Genomic DNA, 21829 nt, shown 5'->3' with positions numbered 1-21829 from the left:
CTTTATGGGGCACAGGTGTTCCAAGGTTCGGGAAGTAGTTTAAAACCCTCCACTACCCACGGAGATGCACTCGCTAATACTTGGCTTTAGAGCCCATCCCCCACCATCGCTTACTGCTAGGCCTAGGAAAACACTTAGGGAAGTCAAGCTAAGGGATTCTATTACAACCCAGGTGCTGCTGTCTGTTGGAGGAACCTCTCCACACTCACAACCCCAGAACACTTCTTCCTGAGTGTGCTGGACGTGGGGAAACATAGCACACGCATTTTTCAGGGGTCACAGTAATTCCCAAGTTGTGGGTTGTAGTTTAAACATCTCCACTAACCATGGAGAGGCACACGCTAATACTTAGTTTTAGATCCCAAATCCCACTTTCAACCACACACTGGCCTAGGCAAACCATCAGGGAAGACAAGCAAAGGGATTCTATTCAAACCAAGACGCTGATGTCAGTTGGAGGAACTACCCCACCCTCAGGATACTGGAACCCAACCTTGTGTGGTGGGGAGATTTGAAGCCCCACTCCACGCAGATGAATGGGTGCTCAGGTGTTTCCCTTTATGGAGAATTCATCTAAATACTTCCTCAGTCCATCGGGGACACTCGCTACTATTTGGCCTCAAAGCCCAACCCCCAGGTTTCTCTCAGAGTCAGTCCTAGGGAAACACTCAGGGATTACAAGCTAAGGGATTCTATTAGAACCCAGCCGCTTCTGTCACCTGAAATTGCCAGCCCACACTCAGGATAGCAGAAAACTTCTTCATGTGTGTTCTGGTGGTGGGGATACAGAGTCCACGCTTTTTTCAAGGAGCACAGGTATTCCCATGTTGTGGGCTTTTGGTTAATAACCTCCAAATCCCATGGAGAAGCACTCGCTAATACTTGGATTTAGAGCCCAACCCACCCTTTCCCCAGCACTCCGTATCAGGCAACCAAACAGGGTAGACAAGTTAAGCGATTTTATAAGAACCAAGGCCCTGCTCTCAGTTGGAGGAGGCTGCCCACTCTCAGGATAACTGTGCAAGTGTTCGTGTGTGTGCTGGAGGTGTGGAAACAGACTCCACGGATCTTTATGGGGGCACAGGTGTTCCCAGGTTAGGGATGTAGTTTAAACACCTCCACAAACCATAGAGAGGTCATCGCAAACACTTGGTTTTGGAGCCCAAACCACACTTTCCCCCGCACTCCCGCCTAGGCTTTCCATCAGGGAAGACAAGCAAAGGGATTCAATTAGAACCCAGGCGCTGCTGTCAGTTGGAGGAACTTCCCTGCACTCAGAATTCCAGAACACATTCTTAGGTGTGGGAGAGATGTGCAGCCCCACTGCACCCAGATGAATGTAGGAAAAGGTGTTCCGTTTAGGGAGAAGTCCTCTAAGTACTTCCTCAATGGATCAGGGGGCACACACTGCTACGTGGCCTCCAAGCCCAACCCCCAGCTTTCCCTCATGGCCTGGTCTAAGAAAACAATCAGGGTACAGAAGCTAAGGGATACTAATAGAATCCAGGTGCTGCTGTCAGTTTGAGGACCTTCCCCACACTCAGAATACCAGAACACATCTTCGTGTGTGTGCTGGATGTAGGGAAACAGTCAAAGCATCTTTCAGGGGGCACATTTATTCCATGGTTGTGGGTTGTAGGTTAAAAACCCACATCCCATGGATAGGCTCTCGCTAAAACTTGGTTAAGAGCCCAACCCCCACTTTCCCCATCTCTCCAGCCTAGGCATGCCATCAGGGAAGACAAGCTAAGGGATTCTTATAGAACCCAGGTGCTGCTGTCATTTGGAGGAGCCTCCCCACAATCAGGATACCTGAGCACGTCTCCGTGTGTGTGCTGGAGGTGGGGAAACAGATTCCACGCATCTTTATGGGGCACAGGTTTTCCAAGGTTCGGGAAGTAGTTTAAAACCCTCCACTACCCACAGAGATGCACTCACTAATACTTGGCTTTAGAGCCCATCTCCCACCATCGCTTACTGCTAGGCCTAGGAAAACACTTAGGGAAGTCAAGCTAAGGGATTCTATTACAACCCAGGTGCTGCTGTCTGTTGGAGGAACCTCCCCACACTCACAACCCCAGAACATTTCTTCCTGAGTGTGCTGGACGTGGGGAAACATAGCACACGCATTTTTCAGGGGTCACAGTAATTCCCAAGTTGTGGGTTGTAGTTTAAACATCTCCACTACCCATGGAGAGGCACACGCTAATACTTAGATTTAGATCCCAAATCCCACTTTCAACCACACACTGGCCTAGGCAAACCATCAGGGAAGACAAGCAAAGGGATTCTATTCAAACCAAGACGCTGATGTCAGTTGGAGGAACTACCCCACCCTCAGGATACTGGAACCCAACCTTGTGTGGTGGGGAGATTTGAAGCCCCACTCCACGCAGATGAATGGGTGCTCAGGTGTTTCCCTTTATGGAGAATTCATCTAAATACTTCCTCAGTCCATCGGGGACACTCGCTACTATTTGGCCTCAAAGCCCAACCCCCAGGTTTCTCTCAGAGTCAGTCCTAGGGAAACACTCAGGGATTACAAGCTAAGGGATTCTATTAGAACCCAGCCGCTTCTGTCACCTGAAATTGCCAGCCCACACTCAGGATAGCAGAAAACATCTTCATGTGTGTTCTGGTGGTTGGGATACAGAGTCCACGCTTTTTTCAAGGAGCACAGGTATTCCCATGTTGTGGGTTTTTGGTTAATAACCTCTAAATCCCATGGAGAAGCACTCGCTAATACTTGGATTTAGAGCCCAACCCACCCTATCCCCAGCACTCCGTATCAGGCAACCAAACAGGGTAGACAAGTTAAGCGATTTTATAAGAACCAAGGCCCTGCTCTCAGTTGGAGGAGGCTGCCCACTCTCAGGATAACTGTGCAAGTGTTTGTGTGTGTGCTGGAGGTGTGGAAACAGACTCCACGGATCTTTATTGGGGCACAGGTGTTCCCAGGTTAGGGATGTAATTTAAACACCTCTACAAACCATAGAGAGGTCATCGCAAAAACTTGGTTTTTAGAGCCCAAACCACACTTTCCCCGCACTCCCGCCTAGGCTTTCCATCAGGGAAGACAAGCAAAGGGATTCAATTAGAACCCAGGTGCTGCTGTCAGTTGGAGGAACTTCCCTGCACTCAGAATTCCAGAACACATTCTTAGGTGTGGGAGAGATGTGCAGCCCCAATGCACCCAGATGAATGCAGGAAAAGGTGTTCCGTTTAGGGAGAAGTCCTCTAAGTACTTCCTCAATGGATCAGGGTGCACACACTGCTACGTGGCCTCCAAGCCCAACCCCCAGCTTTCCCTCATGGCCTGGCCTAAAAGAACACTCAGGGAACAGAAGCTAAGGGATACTAATAGAATCCAGGTGCTGCTGTCAGTTTGAGGAACATCCCCACACTCAGAATACCAGAACACATCTTCGTGTGTGTGCTGGATGTAGGGAAACATTCAAAGCATCTTTCAGGGGGCACATTTATTCCATAGTTGTGGGTTGTAGGTTAAAAACCCACATCCCATGGATAGGCTCTCGCTTATACTTGGTTTAGAGCCCAACCCCCACTTTCCCCCACTCTCCAGCCTAGGCATGCCATCAGGGAAGTCAAGCTAAGGGATTTTTTAGAACCCAGGTGCTGCTGTCATTTGGAGGAGCCTCCCCACAATCAGGATACCTGAGCACGTCTCCGTGTGTGTGCTGGAGGTGGGGAAACAGATTCCACGCATCTTTTTGGGGCACAGGTGTTCCAAGGTTCGGGAAGTAGTTTAAAACCCTCCACTACCCACAGAGATGCACTCGCTAATACTTGGCTTTAGAGCCCATCCCCCACCATCGCTTACTGCTAGGCCTAGGAAAACACTTAGGGAAGTCAAGCTAAGGGATTGTATTACAACCCAGGTGCTGCTGTCTGTTGGAGGAACCATCCCACACTCACAACCCCAGAACACTTCTTCCTGTGTGTGCTGGACGTGGGGAAACATAGCACACGCATTTTTCAGGGGTCACAGTAATTCCCAAGTTGTGGGTTGTAGTTTAAACATCTCCACTACCCATGGAGATGCACACGCTAATACTTAGTTTTAGATCCCAAATCCCACTTTCAACCACACACTGGCCTAGGCAAACCATCAGGGAAGACAAGCAAAGGGATTCTATTCAAACCAAGACGCTGATGTCAGTTGGAGGAACTACCCCACCCTCAGGATAGTGGAACCCAACCTTGTGTGGTGGGGAGATTTGAAGCCCCACTCCACGCAGATGAATGGGTGCTCAGGTGTTTCCCTTTATGGAGAATTCATCTAAATACTTCCTCAGTCCATCGGGGACACTCGCTACTATTTGGCCTCAAAGCCCAACCCCCAGGTTTCTCTCAGAGTCAGTCCTAGGGAAACACTCAGGGATTACAAGCTAAGGGATTCTATTAGAACCCAGCCGCTTCTGTCACCTGAAATTGCCAGCCCACACTCAGGATAGCAGAAAACATCTTCATGTGTGTTCTGGTGGTTGGGATACAGAGACCACGCTTTTTTCAAGGAGCACAGGTATTCCCATGTTGTGGGTTTTTGGTTAATAACCTCTAAATCCCATGGAGAAGCACTCGCTAATACTTGGATTTAGAGCCCAACCCACCCTATCCCCAGCACTCCGTATCAGGCAACCAAACAGGGTAGACAAGTTAATCGATTTTATAAGAACCAAGGCCCTGCTCTCAGTTGGAGGAGGCTGCCCACTCTCAGGATAACTGTGCAAGTGTTCGTGTGTGTGCTGGAGGTGTGGAAACAGACTCCACGGATCTTTATGGGGGCACAGGTGTTCCCAGGTTAGGGATGTAGTTTAAACAACTCCACAAACCATAGAGAGGTCATCGCAAATACTTGGTTTTGGAGCCCAAACCACACTTTCCCCCGCACTCCCGCCTAGGCTTTCCATCAGGGAAGACAAGCAAAGGGATTCAATTAGAACCCAGGCGCTGCTGTCAGTTGGAGGAACTTCCCTGCACTCAGAATTCCAGAACACATTCTTAGGTGTGGGAGAGGTGTGCAGCCCCACTGCACCCAGATGAATGCAGGAAAAGGTGTTCCCTTTAGGGAGAAGTCCTCTAAGTACTTCCTCAATGGATCAGGTGGCACTCACTGCTAAGTAGCCTCCAAGCCCAACCCCCAGCTTTCCCTCATGGCCTGGTCTAAGAAAACACTCAGGGAACAGAAGCTAAGGGATACTAATAGAATCCAGGTGCTGCTGTCAGTTTGAGGAACATCCCCACACTCAGAATACAAGAACACATCTTCGTGTGTGTGCTGGATGTAGGGAAACAGTCAAAGCATCTTTCAGGGGGCACATTTATTCCATGGTTGTGGGTTGTAGGTTAAAAACCCACATCCCATGGATAGGCTCTCGCTTATACTTGGTTTAGAGCCCAACCCCCACTTTCCCCCACTCTCCAGCCTAGGCATGCCATTAGGGAAGTCAAGCTAAGGGATTCTTTTAGAACCCAGGCGCTGCTGTCATTTGGAGGAGCCTCCCCACAATCAGGATACCTGAGCACGTCTCCGTGTGTGTGCTGGAGGTGGGGAAACAGATTCAACGCATCTTTATGGGGCACAGGTGTTCCAAGGTTGGGGAAGTAGTTTAAAACCCTCCACTACCCACAGAGATGCACTCGCTAATACTTGGCTTTAGAGCCCATCCCCCACCATCGCTTACTGCTAGGCCTAGGAAAACACTTAGGGAAGTCAAGCTAAGGGATTCTATTACAACCCAGGTGCTGCTGTCTGTTGGAGGAACCTCCCCACACTCACAACCCCAGAACACTTCTTCCTGTGTGTGCTGGACGTGGGGAAACATAGCACACGCATTTTTCAGGGGTCACAGTAATTCCCAAGTTGTGGGTTGTAGTTTAAACATCTCCACTACCCATGGAGAGGCACACGCTAATACTTAGTTTTAGATCCCAAATCCCACTTTCAACCACACACTGGCCTAGGCAAACCATCAGGGAAGACAAGCAAAGGGATTCTATTCAAACCAAGACGCTGATGTCAGTTGGAGGAACTACCCCACCCTCAGGATACTGGAACCCAACCTTGTGTGGTGGGGAGATTTGAAGCCCCACTCCACGCAGATGAATGGGTGCTCAGGTGTTTCCCTTTATGGAGAATTCATCTAAATACTTCCTCAGTCCATCGGGGACACTCGCTACTATTTGGCCTCAAAGCCCAACCCCCAGGTTTCTCTCAGAGTCAGTCCTAGGGAAACACTCAGGAATTACAAGCTAAGGGATTCTATTAGAACCCAGCCGCTTCTGTCACCTGAAATTGCCAGCCCACACTCAGGATAGCAGAAAACTTCTTCATGTGTGTTCTGGTGGTGGGGATACAGAGTCCACGCTTTTTTCAAGGAGCACAGGTATTCACATGTTGTGGGCTTTTGGTTAATAACCTCCAAATCCCATGGAGAAGCACTCGCTAATACTTGGATTTAGAGCCCAACCCACCCTTTCCCCAGCACTCCGTATCAGGCAACCAAACAGGGTAGACAAGTTAAGCGATTTTATAAGAACCAAGGCCCTGCTCTCAGTTGGAGGAGGCTGCCCACTCTCAGGATAACTGTGCAAGTGTTCGTGTGTGTGCTGGAGGTGTGGAAACAGACTCCACGGATCTTTATTGGGGCACAGGTGTTCCCAGGTTAGGGATGTAATTTAAACACCTCTACAACCCATAGAGAGGTCATCGCAAAAACTTGGTTTTTAGAGCCCAAACCACACTTTCCCCGCACTCCCGCCTAGGCTTTCCATCAGGGAAGACAAGCAAAGGGATTCAATTAGAACCCAGGTGCTGCTGTCAGTTGGAGGAACTTCCCTGCACTCAGAATTCCAGAACACATTCTTAGGTGTGGGAGAGATGTGCAGCCCCAATGCACCCAGATGAATGCAGGAAAAGGTGTTCCGTTTAGGGAGAAGTCCTCTAAGTACTTCCTCAATGGATCAGGGGGCACACACTGCTACGTGGCCTCCAAGCCCAACCCCCAGCTTTCCCTCATGGCCTGGCCTAAAAGAACACTCAGGGAACAGAAGCTAAGGGATACTAATAGAATCCAGGTGCTGCTGTCAGTTTGAGGAACATCCCCACACTCAGAATACCAGAACACATCTTCGTGTGTGTGCTGGATGTAGGGAAACATTCAAAGCATCTTTCAGGGGGCACATTTATTCCATAGTTGTGGGTTGTAGGTTAAAAACCCACATCCCATGGATAGGCTCTCGCTTATACTTGGTTTAGAGCCCAACCCCCACTTTCCCCCACTCTCCAGCCTAGGCATGCCATCAGGGAAGTCAAGCTAAGGGATTTTTTAGAACCCAGGTGCTGCTGTCATTTGGAGGAGCCTCCCCACAATCAGGATACCTGAGCACGTCTCCGTGTGTGTGCTGGAGGTGGGGAAATAGATTCCACGCATCTTTATGGGGCACAGGTGTTCCAAGGTTCGGGAAGTAGTTTAAAACCCTCCACTACCCACAGAGATGCACTCGCTAATACTTGGCTTTAGAGCCCATCCCCCACCATCGCTTACTGCTAGGCCTAGGAAAACACTTAGGGAAGTCAAGCTAAGGGATTGTATTACAACCCAGGTGCTGCTGTCTGTTGGAGGAACCATCCCACACTCACAACCCCAGAACACTTATTCCTGTGTGTGCTGGACGTGGGGAAACATAGCACACGCATTTTTCAGGGGTCACAGTAATTCCCAAGTTGTGGGTTGTAGTTTAAACATCTCCACTACCCATGGAGATGCACACGCTAATACTTAGTTTTAGATCCCAAATCCCACTTTCAACCACACACTGGCCTAGGCAAACCATCAGGGAAGACAAGCAAAGGGATTCTATTAAAACCAAGACGCTGATGTCAGTTGGAGGAACTACCCCACCCTCAGGATACTGGAACCCAACCTTGTGTGGTGGGGAGATTTGAAGCCCCACTCCACGCAGATGAATGGGTGCTCAGGTGTTTCCCTTTATGGAGAATTCATCTAAATACTTCCTCAGTCCATCGGGGACACTCGCTACTATTTGGCCTCAAAGCCCAACCCCCAGGTTTCTCTCAGAGTCAGTCCTAGGGAAACACTCAGGGATTACAAGCTAAGGGATTCTATTAGAACCCAGCCGCTTCTGTCACCTGAAATTGCCAGCCCACACTCAGGATAGCAGAAAACTTCTTCATGTGTGTTCTGGTGGTGGGGATACAGAGTCCACGCTTTTTTCAAGGAGCACAGGTATTCCCATGTTGTGGGCTTTTGGTTAATAACCTCCAAATCCCATGGAGAAGCACTCGCTAATACTTGGATTTAGAGCCCAACCCACCCTTTCCCCAGCACTCCGTATCAGGCAACCAAACAGGGTAGACAAGTTAAGCGATTTTATAAGAACCAAGGCCCTGCTCTCAGTTGGAGGAGGCTGCCCACTCTCAGGATAACTGTGCAAGTGTTCGTGTGTGTGCTGGAGGTGTGGAAACAGACTCCACGGATCTTTATGGGGGCACAGGTGTTCCCAGGTTAGGGATGTAGTTTAAACACCTCCACAAACCATAGAGAGGTCATCGCAAACACTTGGTTTCGGAGCCCAAACCACACTTTCCCCCGCACTCCCGCCTAGGCTTTCCATCAGGGAAGACAAGCAAAGGGATTCAATTAGAACCCAGGCGCTGCTGTCAGTTGGAGGAACTTCCCTGCACTCAGAATTCCAGAACACATTCTTAGGTGTGGGAGAGATGTGCAGCCCCACTGCACCCAGATGAATGCAGGAAAAGGTGTTCCGTTTAGGGAGAAGTCCTCTAAGTACTTCCTCAATGGATCAGGGGGCACTCACTGCTACGTGGCCTCCAAGCCCAACCCCCAGCTTTCCCTCATGGCCTGGTCTAAGGAAACACTCAGGGTACAGAAGCTAAGGGATACTAATAGAATCCAGGTGCTGCTGTCAGTTTGAGGATCTTCCCCACACTCAGAATACCAGAACACATCTTCGTGTGTGTGCTGGATGTAGGGAAACAGTCAAAGCATCTTTCAGGGGGCACATTTATTCCATGGTTGTGGGTTGTAGGTTAAAAACCCACATCCCATGGATAGGCTCTCGCTAAAACTTGGTTAAGAGCCCAACCCCCACTTTCCCCCACTCTCCAGCCTAGGCATGCCATCAGGGAAGACAAGCTAAGGGATTCTTATAGAACCCAGGTGCTGCTGTCATTTGGAGGAGCCTCCCCACAATCATGATACCTGAGCACGTCTCCGTGTGTGTGCTGGAGGTGGGGAAACAGATTCCACGCATCTTTATGGGGCACAGGTGTTCCAAGGTTGGGGAAGTAGTTTAAAACCCTCCACTACCCACAGAGATGCACTCGCTAATACTTGGCTTTAGAGCCCATCCCCCACCATCGCTTACTGCTAGGCCTAGGAAAACACTTAGGGAAGTCAAGCTAAGGGATTCTATTACAACCCAGGTGCTGCTGTCTGTTGGAGGAACCTCCCCACACTCACAACCCCAGAACACTTCTTCCTGAGTGTGCTGGACGTGGGGAAACATAGCACACGCATTTTTCAGGGGTCACAGTAATTCCCAAGTTGTGGGTTGTAGTTTAAACATCTCCACTACCCATGGAGAGGCACACGCTAATACTTAGTTTTAGATCCCAAATCCCACTTTCAACCACACACTGGCCTAGGCAAACCATCAGGGAAGACAAGCAAAGGGATTCTATTCAAACCAAGACGCTGATGTCAGTTGGAGGAACTACCCCACCCTCAGGATACTGGAACCCAACCTTGTGTGGTGGGGAGATTTGAAGCCCCACTCCACGCAGATGAATGGGTGCTCAGGTGTTTCCCTTTATGGAGAATTCATCTAAATACTTCCTCAGTCCATCGGGGACACTCGCTACTATTTGGCCTCAAAGCCCAACCCCCAGGTTTCTCTCAGAGTCAGTCCTAGGGAAACACTCAGGGATTACAAGCTAAGGGATTCTATTAGAACCCAGCCGCTTCTGTCACCTGAAATTGCCAGCCCACACTCAGGATAGCAGACAACATCTTCATGTGTGTTCTGGTGGTGGGGATACAGAGTCCACGCTTTTTTCAAGGAGCACAGGTATTCCCATGTTGTGGGTTTTTGGTTAATAACCTCCAAATCCCATGGAGAAGCACTCGCTAATACTTGGATTTAGAGCCCAACCCACCCTTTCCCCAGCACTCCGTATCAGGCAACCAAACAGGGTAGTCAAGTTAAGCGATTTTATAAGAACCAAGGCCCTGCTCTCAGTTGGAGGAGGCTGCCCACTCTCAGGATAACTGTGCAAGTGTTCGTGTGTGTGCTGGAGGTGTGGAAACAGACTCCACGGATCTTTATGGGGGCACAGGTGTTCCCAGGTTAGGGATGTAGTTTAAACACCTCCACAAACCATAGAGAGGTCATCGCAAATACTTGGTTTTGGAGCCCAAACCACACTTTCCCCCGCACTCCCGCCTAGGCTTTCCATCAGGGAAGACAAGCAAAGGGATTCAATTAGAACCCAGGCGCTGCTGTCAGTTGGAGGAACTTCCCTGCACTCAGAATTCCAGAACACATTCTTAGGTGTGGGAGAGATGTGCAGCCCCACTGCACCCAGATGAATGCAGGAAAAGGTGTTCCCTTTAGGGAGAAGTCCTCTAAGTACTTCCTCAATGGATCAGGGGGCACTCACTGCTACGTGGCCTCCAAGCCCAACCCCCAGCTTTCCCTCATGGCCTGGCCTAAAAGAACACTCAGGGAACAGAAGCTAAGGGATACTAATAGAATCCAGGTGCTGCTGTCAGTTTGAGGAACATCCCCACACTCAGAATACAAGAACACATCTTCGTGTATGTGCTGGATGTAGGGAAACAGTCAAAGCATCTTTCAGGGGGCACATTTATTCCATGGTTGTGGGTTGTAGGTTAAAAACCCACATGCAATGGATAGGCTCTCGCTTATACTTGGTTAAGAGCCCAACCCCCACTTTCCCCCACTCTCCAGCCTAGGCATGCCATTAGGGAAGTCAAGCTAAGGGATTCTTTTAGAACCCAGGCGCTGCTGTCATTTGGAGGAGCCTCCCCACAATCAGGATACCTGAGCACGTCTCCGTGTGTGTGCTGCAGGTGGGGAAACAGATTCCATTCATCTTTATGGGGCACAGGTGTTCCAAGGTTGGGGAAGTAGTTTAAAACCCTCCACTACCCACAGGGATGCACTCGCTAATACTTGGCTTTAGAGCCCATCCCCCACCATCGCTTACTGCTAGTCCTAGGAAAACACTTAGGGAAGTGAAGCTAAGGGATTCTATTACAACCCAGGTGCTGCTGTCTGTTGGAGGAACCTCCCCACACTCACAACACCAGAACACTTCTTCCTGTGTGTGCTGGACGTGGGGAAACATAGCACACGCATTTTTCAGGGGTCACAGTAATTCCCAAGTTGTGGGTTGTAGTTTAAACATCTCCACTAACCATGGAGAGGCACACGCTAATACTTAGTTTTAGATCCCAAATCCCACTTTCAACCACACACTGGCCTAGGCAAACCATCAGGGAAGACAAGCAAAGGGATTCTATTCAAACCAAGACGCTGATGTCAGTTGGAGGAACTACCCCACCCTCAGGATAGTGGAACCCAACCTTGTGTGGTGGGGAGATTTGAAGCCCCACTCCACGCAGATGAATGGGTGCTCAGGTGTTTCCCTTTATGGAGAATTCATCTAAATACTTCCTCAGTCCATCGGGGACACTCGCTACTATTTGGCCTCAAAGCCCAACCCCCAGGTTTCTCTCAGAGTCAGTCCTAGGGAAACACTCAGGGATTACAAGCTAAGGGATTCTATTAGAACCCAGCCGCTTCTGTCACCTGAAATTGCCAGCCCACACTCAGGATAGCAGAAAACTTCTTCATGTGTGTTCTGGTGGTGGGGATACAGAGTCCACGCTTTTTTCAAGGAGCACAGGTATTCCCATGTTGTGGGCTTTTGGTTAATAACCTCCAAATCCCATGGAGAAGCACTCGCTAATACTTGGATTTAGAGCCCAACCCACCCTTTCCCCAGCACTCCGTATCAGGCAACCAAACAGGGTAGACAAGTTAAGCGATTTTATAAGAACCAAGGCCCTGCTCTCAGTTGGAGGAGGCTGCCCACTCTCAGGATAACTGTGCAAGTGTTCGTGTGTGTGCTGGAGGTGTGGAAACAGACTCCACGGATCTTTATGGGGGCACAGGTGTTCCCAGGTTAGGGATGTAGTTTAAACACCTCCACAAACCATAGAGAGGTCATCGCAAATACTTGGTTTTGGAGCCCAAACCACACTTTCCCCCGCACTCCCGCCTAGGCTTTCCATCAGGGAAGACAAGCAAAGGGATTCAATTAGAACCCAGGCGCTGCTGTCAGTTGGAGGAACTTCCCTGCACTCAGAATTCCAGAACACATTCTTAGGTGTGGGAGAGATGTGCAGCCCCACTGCACCCAGATGAATGCAGGAAAAGGTGTTCCCTTTAGGGAGAAGTCCTCTAAGTACTTCCTCAATGGATCAGGGGGCACTCACTGCTACGTGGCCTCCAAGCCCAACCCCCAGCTTTCCCTCATGGCCTGGTCTAAGAAAACACTCAGGGTACAGAAGCTAAGGTATACTAATAGAATCCAGGTGCTGCTGTCAGTTTGAGGATCTTCCCCACACTCAGAATACCAGAACACATCTTCGTGTGTGTGCTGGATGTAGGGAAACAGTCAAAGAATCTTTCAGGGGGCACATTTATTCCATGGTTGTGGGTTGTAGTTTAAAAACCCACATCCCATGGATAGGCTCTCACTAAAACTTGGTTAAGAGCCCAACCCACACTTTCCCCCACTCTCCAGCCTAGGCATGCCATCAGGGAAGACAAGCTAAGGGATTCTTTTAGAACCCAGGTGCTGCTGTCATTTGGAGGAGCCTCCCCACAATCAGGATACCTGAGCACGTCTCCGTGTGTGTGCTGGAGGTGGGGAAACAGATTCCACGCATCTTTATGGGGCACAGGTGTTCCAAGGTTCGGGAAGTAGTTTAAAACCCTCCACTACCCATGGAGATGCACTCGCTAATACTTGGCTTTAGAGCCCATCCCCCACCATCGCTTACTGCTAGGCCTAGGAAAACACTTAGGGAAGTCAAGCTAAGGGATTCTATTACAACCCAGGTGCTGCTGTCTGTTGGAGGAACCTCTCCACACTCACAACCCCAGAACACTTCTTCCTGAGTGTGCTGGACGTGGGGAAACATAGCACACGCATTTTTCAGGGGTCACAGTAATTCCCAAGTTGTGGGTTGTAGTTTAAACATCTCCACTAACCATGGAGAGGCACACGCTAATACTTAGTTTTAGATCCCAAATCCCACTTTCAACCACACACTGGCCTAGGCAAACCATCAGGGAAGACAAGCAAAGGGATTCTATTCAAACCAAGACGCTGATGTCAGTTGGAGGAACTACCCCACCCTCAGGATACTGGAACCCAACCTTGTGTGGTGGGGAGATTTGAAGCCCCACTCCACGCAGATGAATGGGTGCTCAGGTGTTTCCCTTTATGGAGAATTCATCTAAATACTTCCTCAGTCCATCGGGGACACTCGCTACTATTTGGCCTCAAAGCCCAACCCCCAGGTTTCTCTCAGAGTCAGTCCTAGGGAAACACTCAGGGATTACAAGCTAAGGGATTCTATTAGAACCCAGCCGCTTCTGTCACCTGAAATTGCCAGCCCACACTCAGGATAGCAGAAAACTTCTTCATGTGTGTTCTGGTGGTGGGGATACAGAGTCCACGCTTTTTTCAAGGAGCACAGGTATTCCCATGTTGTGGGCTTTTGGTTAATAACCTCCAAATCCCATGGAGAAGCACTCGCTAATACTTGGATTTAGAGCCCAACCCACCCTTTCCCCAGCACTCCGTATCAGGCAACCAAACAGGGTAGACAAGTTAAGCGATTTTATAAGAACCAAGGCCCTGCTCTCAGTTGGAGGAGGCTGCCCACTCTCAGGATAACTGTGCAAGTGTTCGTGTGTGTGCTGGAGGTGTGGAAACAGACTCCACGGATCTTTATGGGGGCACAGGTGTTCCCAGGTTAGGGATGTAGTTTAAACACCTCCACAAACCATAGAGAGGTCATCGCAAACACTTGGTTTCGGAGCCCAAACCACACTTTCCCCCGCACTCCCGCCTAGGCTTTCCATCAGGGAAGACAAGCAAAGGGATTCAATTAGAACCCAGGCGCTGCTGTCAGTTGGAGGAACTTCCCTGCACTCAGAATTCCAGAACACATTCTTAGGTGTGGGAGAGATGTGCAGCCCCACTGCACCCAGATGAATGTAGGAAAAGGTGTTCCGTTTAGGGAGAAGTCCTCTAAGTACTTCCTCAATGGATCAGGGGGCACACACTGCTACGTGGCCTCCAAGCCCAACCCCCAGCTTTCCCTCATGGCCTGGTCTAAGAAAACAATCAGGGTACAGAAGCTAAGGGATACTAATAGAATCCAGGTGCTGCTGTCAGTTTGAGGACCTTCCCCACACTCAGAATACCAGAACACATCTTCGTGTGTGTGCTGGATGTAGGGAAACAGTCAAAGCATCTTTCAGGGGGCACATTTATTCCATGGTTGTGGGTTGTAGGTTAAAAACCCACATCCCATGGATAGGCTCTCGCTAAAACTTGGTTAAGAGCCCAACCCCCACTTTCCCCATCTCTCCAGCCTAGGCATGCCATCAGGGAAGACAAGCTAAGGGATTCTTATAGAACCCAGGTGCTGCTGTCATTTGGAGGAGCCTCCCCACAATCAGGATACCTGAGCACGTCTCCGTGTGTGTGCTGGAGGTGGGGAAACAGATTCCACGCATCTTTATGGGGCACAGGTTTTCCAAGGTTCGGGAAGTAGTTTAAAACCCTCCACTACCCACAGAGATGCACTCGCTAATACTTGGCTTTAGAGCCCATCTCCCACCATCGCTTACTGCTAGGCCTAGGAAAACACTTAGGGAAGTCAAGCTAAGGGATTCTATTACAACCCAGGTGCTGCTGTCTGTTGGAGGAACCTCCCCACACTCACAACCCCAGAACATTTCTTCCTGAGTGTGCTGGACGTGGGGAAACATAGCACACGCATTTTTCAGGGGTCACAGTAATTCCCAAGTTGTGGGTTGTAGTTTAAACATCTCCACTACCCATGGAGAGGCTCACGCTAATACTTAGATTTAGATCCCAAATCCCACTTTCAACCACACACTGGCCTAGGCAAACCATCAGGGAAGACAAGCAAAGGGATTCTATTCAAACCAAGACGCTGATGTCAGTTGGAGGAACTACCCCACCCTCAGGATAGTGGAACCCAACCTTGTGTGGTGGGGAGATTTGAAGCCCCACTCCACGCAGATGAATGGGTGCTCAGGTGTTTCCCTTTATGGAGAATTCATCTAAATACTTCCTCAGTCCATCGGGGACACTCGCTACTATTTGGCCTCAAAGCCCAACCCCCAGGTTTCTCTCAGAGTCAGTCCTAGGGAAACACTCAGGGATTACAAGCTAAGGGATTCTATTAGAACCCAGCCGCTTCTGTCACCTGAAATTGCCAGCCCACACTCAGGATAGCAGAAAACTTCTTCATGTGTGTTCTGGTGGTGGGGATACAGAGTCCACGCTTTTTTCAAGGAGCACAGGTATTCCCATGTTGTGGGCTTTTGGTTAATAACCTCCAAATCCCATGGAGAAGCACTCGCTAATACTTGGATTTAGAGCCCAACCCACCCTTTCCCCAGCACTCCGTATCAGGCAACCAAACAGGGTAGACAAGTTAAGCGATTTTATAAGAACCAAGGCCCTGCTCTCAGTTGGAGGAGGCTGCCCACTCTCAGGATAACTGTGCAAGTGTTCGTGTGTGTGCTGGAGGTGTGGAAACAGACTCCACGGATCTTTATGGGGGCACAGGTGTTCCCAGGTTAGGGATGTAGTTTAAACACCTCCACAAACCATAGAGAGGTCATCGCAAACACTTGGTTTCGGAGCCCAAACCACACTTTCCCCCGCACTCCCGCCTAGGCTTTCCATCAGGGAAGACAAGCAAAGGGATTCAATTAGAACCCAGGCGCTGCTGTCAGTTGGAGGAACTTCCCTGCACTCAGAATTCCAGAACACATTCTTAGGTGTGGGAGAGATGTGCAGCCCCACTGCACCCAGATGAATGTAGGAAAAGGTGTTCCGTTTAGGGAGAAGTCCTCTAAGTACTTCCTCAATGGATCAGGGGGCACACACTGCTACGTGGCCTCCAAGCCCAACCCCCAGCTTTCCCTCATGGCCTGGTCTAAGAAAACAATCAGGGTACAGAAGCTAAGGGATACTAATAGAATCCAGGTGCTGCTGTCAGTTTGAGGACCTTCCCCACACTCAGAATACCAGAACACATCTTCGTGTGTGTGCTGGATGTAGGGAAACAGTCAAAGCATCTTTCAGGGGGCACATTTATTCCATGGTTGTGGGTTGTAGGTTAAAAACCCACATCCCATGGATAGGCTCTCGCTAAAACTTGGTTAAGAGCCCAACCCCCACTTTCCCCATCTCTCCAGCCTAGGCATGCCATCAGGGAAGACAAGCTAAGGGATTCTTATAGAACCCAGGTGCTGCTGTCATTTGGAGGAGCCTCCCCACAATCAGGATACCTGAGCACGTCTCCGTGTGTGTGCTGGAGGTGGGGAAACAGATTCCACGCATCTTTATGGGGCACAGGTTTTCCAAGGTTCGGAAAGTAGTTTAAAACCCTCCACTACCCACAGAGATGCACTCGCTAATTCTTGGCTTTAGAGCCCATCTCCCACCATCGCTTACTGCTAGGCCTAGGAAAACACTTAGGGAAGTCAAGCTAAGGGATTCTATTACAACCCAGGTGCTGCTGTCTGTTGGAGGAACCTCCCCACACTCACAACCCCAGAACATTTCTTCCTGAGTGTGCTGGACGTGGGGAAACATAGCACACGCATTTTTCAGGGGTCACAGTAATTCCCAAGTTGTGGGTTGTAGTTTAAACATCTCCACTACCCATGGAGAGGCACACGCTAATACTTAGATTTAGATCCCAAATCCCACTTTCAACCACACACTGGCCTAGGCAAACCATCAGGGAAGACAAGCAAAGGGATTCTATTCAAACCAAGACGCTGATGTCAGTTGGAGGAACTACCCCACCCTCAGGATAGTGGAACCCAACCTTGTGTGGTGGGGAGATTTGAAGCCCCACTCCACGCAGATGAATGGGTGCTCAGGTGTTTCCCTTTATGGAGAATTCATCTAAATACTTCCTCAGTCCATCGGGGACACTCGCTACTATTTGGCCTCAAAGCCCAACCCCCAGGTTTCTCTCAGAGTCAGTCCTAGGGAAACACTCAGGGATTACAAGCTAAGGGATTCTATTAGAACCCAGCCGCTTCTGTCACCTGAAATTGCCAGCCCACACTCAGGATAGCAGAAAACTTCTTCATGTGTGTTCTGGTGGTTGGGATACAGAGTCCACGCTTTTTTCAAGGAGCACAGGTATTCCCATGTTGTGGGTTTTTGGTTAATAACCTCTAAATCCCATGGAGAAGCACTCGCTAATACTTGGATTTAGAGCCCAACCCACCCTATCCCCAGCACTCCGTATCAGGCAACCAAACAGGGTAGACAAGTTAATCGATTTTATAAGAACCAAGGCCCTGCTCTCAGTTGGAGGAGGCTGCCCACTCTCAGGATAACTGTGCAAGTGTTCGTGTGTGTGCTGGAGGTGTGGAAACAGACTCCACGGATCTTTATGGGGGCACAGGTGTTCCCAGGTTAGGGATGTAGTTTAAACACCTCCACAAACCATAGAGAGGTCATCGCAAATACTTGGTTTTGGAGCCCAAACCACACTTTCCCCCGCACTCCCGCCTAGGCTTTCCATCAGGGAAGACAAGCAAAAGGATTCAATTAGAACCCAGGCGCTGCTGTCAGTTGGAGGAACTTCCCTGCACTCAGAATTCCAGAACACATTCTTAGGTGTGGGAGAGGTGTGCAGCCCCACTGCACCCAGATGAATGCAGGAAAAGGTGTTCCCTTTAGGGAGAAGTCCTCTAAGTACTTCCTCAATGGATCAGGTGGCACTCACTGCTAAGTGGCCTCCAAGCCCAACCCCCAGCTTTCCCTCATGGCATGGTCTAAGAAAACACTCAGGGAACAGAAGCTAAGGGATACTAATAGAATCCAGGTGCTGCTGTCAGTTTGAGGATCTTCCCCACACTCAGAATACCAGAATAAATCTTCGTGTGTGTGCTGGATGTAGGGAAACAGTCAAAGCATCTTTCAGGGGGCACATTTATTCCATGGTTGTGGGTTGTAGGTTAAAAACCCACATCCCATGGATAGGCTCTCGCTAATACTTGGTTTAGAGCCCAACCCCCACTTTCCCCAACTCTCCAGCCTAGGCATGCCATCAGGGAAGACAAGCTAAGGGATACTTTTAGAACCCAGGCGCTGCTGTCATTTGGAGGAGCCTCCCCACAATCAGGATACCTGAGCACGTCTCCGTGTGTGTGCTGGAGGTGGGGAAACAGATTCCACGCATCTTTATGGGGCACAGGTGTTCCAAGGTTCGGGAAGTAGTTTAAAACCCTCCACTACCCACGGAGATGCACTCGCTAATACTTGGCTTTAGAGCCCATCCCCCACCATCGCTTACTGCTAGGCCTAGGAAAACACTTAGGGAAGTCAAGCTAAGGGATTCTATTACAACCCAGGTGCTGCTGTCTGTTGGAGGAACCTCTCCACACTCACAACCCCAGAACACTTCTTCCTGAGTGTGCTGGACGTGGGGAAACATAGCACACGCATTTTTCAGGGGTCACAGTAATTCCCAACTTGTGGGTTGTAGTTTAAACATCTCCACTACCCATGGAGAGGCACACGCTAATACTTAGTTTTAGATCCCAAATCCCACTTTCAACCACACACTGGCCTAGGCAAACCATCAGGGAAGACAAGCAAAGGGATTCTATTCAAACCAAGACGCTGATGTCAGTTGGAGGAACTACCCCACCCTCAGGATACTGGAACCCAACCTTGTGTGGTGGGGACATTTGAAGCCACACTCCACGCAGATGAATGGGTGCTCAGGTGTTTCCCTTTATGGAGAATTCATCTAAATACTTCCTCAGTCCATCGGGGACACTCGCTACTATTTGGCCTCAAAGCCCAACCCCCAGCTTTCTCTCAGAGTCAGTCCTAGGGAAACACTCAGGGATTACAAGCTAAGGGATTCTATTAGAACCCAGCCGCTTCTGTCACCTGAAATTGCCAGCCCACACTCAGGATAGCAGAAAACTTCTTCATGTGTGTTCTGGTGGTGGGGATACAGAGTCCACGCTTTTTTCAAGGAGCTCAGGTATTCCCATGTTGTGGGCTTTTGGTTAATAACCTCCAAATCCCATGGAGAAGCACTCGCTAATACTTGGATTTAGAGCCCAACCCACCCTTTCCCCAGCACTCCGTATCAGGCAACCAAACAGGGTAGACAAGTTAAGCGATTTTATAAGAACCAAGGCCCTGCTCTCAGTTGGAGGAGGCTGCCCACTCTCAGGATAACTGTGCAAGTGTTCGTGTGTGTGCTGGAGGTGTGGAAACAGACTCCACGGATCTTTATGGGGGCACAGGTGTTCCCAGGTTAGGGATGTAGTTTAAACACCTCCACAAACCATAGAGAGGTCATCGCAAACACTTGGTTTCGGAGCCCAAACCACACTTTCCCCCGCACTCCCGCCTAGGCTTTCCATCAGGGAAGACAAGCAAAGGGATTCAATTAGAACCCAGGCGCTGCTGTCAGTTGGAGGAACTTCCCTACACTCAGAATTCCAGAACACATTCTTAGGTGTGGGAGAGATGTGCAGCCCCACTGCACCCAGATGAATGTAGGAAAAGGTGTTCCGTTTAGGGAGAAGTCCTCTAAGTACTTCCTCAATGGATCAGGGGGCACACACTGCTACGTGGCCTCCAAGCCCAACCCCCAGCTTTCCCTCATGGCCTGGTCTAAGAAAACAATCAGGGTACAGAAGCTAAGGGATACTAATAGAATCCAGGTGCTGCTGTCAGTTTGAGGACATTCCCCACACTCAGAATACCAGAACACATCTTCGTGTGTGTGCTGGATGTAGGGAAACAGTCAAAGCATCTTTCAGGGGGCACATTTATTCCATGGTTGTGGGTTGTAGGTTAAAAACCCACATCCCATGGATAGGCTCTCGCTAAAACTTGGTTAAGAGCCCAACCCCCACTTTCTCCCACTCTCCAGCCTAGGCATGCCATCAGGGAAGACAAGCTAAGGGATTCTTATAGAACCCAGGTTCTGCTGTCATTTGGAGGAGCCTCCCCACAATCAGGATACCTGAGCACGTCTCCGTGTGTGTGCTGGAGGTGGGGAAACAGATTCCACGCATCTTTATGGGGCACAGGTGTTCCAAGGTTCGGGAAGTAGTTTAAAACCCTCCACTACCCACAGAGATGCACTCGCTAATACTTGGCTTTAGAGCCCATCTCCCACCATCGCTTACTGCTAGGCCTAGGAAAACACTTAGGGAAGTCAAGCTAAGGGATTCTATTACAACCCAGGTGCTGCTGTCTGTTGGAGGAACCTCCCCACACTCACAACCCCAGAACACTTCTTCCTGAGTGTGCTGGACGTGGGGAAACATAGCACACGCATTTTTCAGGGGTCACAGTAATTCCCAAGTTGTGGGTTGTAGTTTAAACATCTCCACTACCCATGGAGAGGCACACGCTAATACTTAGATTTAGATCCCAAATCCCACTTTCAACCACACACTGGCCTAGGCAAACCATCAGGGAAGACAAGCAAAGGGATTCTATTCAAACCAAGACGCTGATGTCAGTTGGAGGAACTACCCCACCCTCAGGATAGTGGAACCCAACCTTGTGTGGTGGGGAGATTTGAAGCCCCACTCCACGCAGATGAATGGGTGCTCGGGTGTTTCCCTTTATGGAGAATTCATCTAAATACTTCCTCAGTCCATCGGGGACACTCGCTACTATTTGGCCTCAAAGCCCAACCCCCAGGTTTCTCTCAGAGTCAGTCCTAGGGAAACACTCAGGGATTACAAGCTAAGGGATTCTATTAGAACCCAGCCGCTTCTGTCACCTGAAATTGCCAGCCCACACTCAGGATAGCAGAAAACATCTTCATGTGTGTTCTGGTGGTTGGGATACAGAGTCCACGCTTTTTTCAAGGAGCACAGGTATTCCCATGTTGTGGGTTTTTGGTTAATAAACTCTAAATCCCATGGAGAAGCACTCGCTAATACTTGGATTTAGAGCCCAACCCACCCTATCCCCAGCACTCCGTATCAGGCAACCAAACAGGGTAGACAAGTTAAGCGATTTTATAAGAACCAAGGCCCTGCTCTCAGTTGGAGGAGGCTGCCCACTCTCAGGATAACTGTGCAAGTGTTCGTGTGTGTGCTGGAGGTGTGGAAACAGACTCCACGGATCTTTATGGGGCCACAGGTGTTCCCAGGTTAGGGATGTAGTTTAAACACCTCCACAAACCATAGAGAGGTCATCGCAAATACTTGGTTTTGGAGCCCAAACCACACTTTCCCCCGCACTCCCGCCTAGGCTTTCCATCAGGGAAGACAAGCAAAGGGATTCAATTAGAACCCAGGCGCTGCTGTCAGTTGGAGGAACTTCCCTGCACTCAGAATTCCAGAACACATTCTTAGGTGTGGGAGAGGTGTGCAGCCCCACTAC

The sequence above is a fragment of the Vicugna pacos genome, unplaced genomic scaffold (genome assembly GCF_048564905.1).
Source record: "Vicugna pacos unplaced genomic scaffold, VicPac4 scaffold_19, whole genome shotgun sequence".
In the NCBI taxonomy this organism is placed as follows: Eukaryota; Metazoa; Chordata; class Mammalia; order Artiodactyla; family Camelidae; genus Vicugna; species Vicugna pacos.
This window is presented reverse-complemented; position numbering follows the sequence as displayed.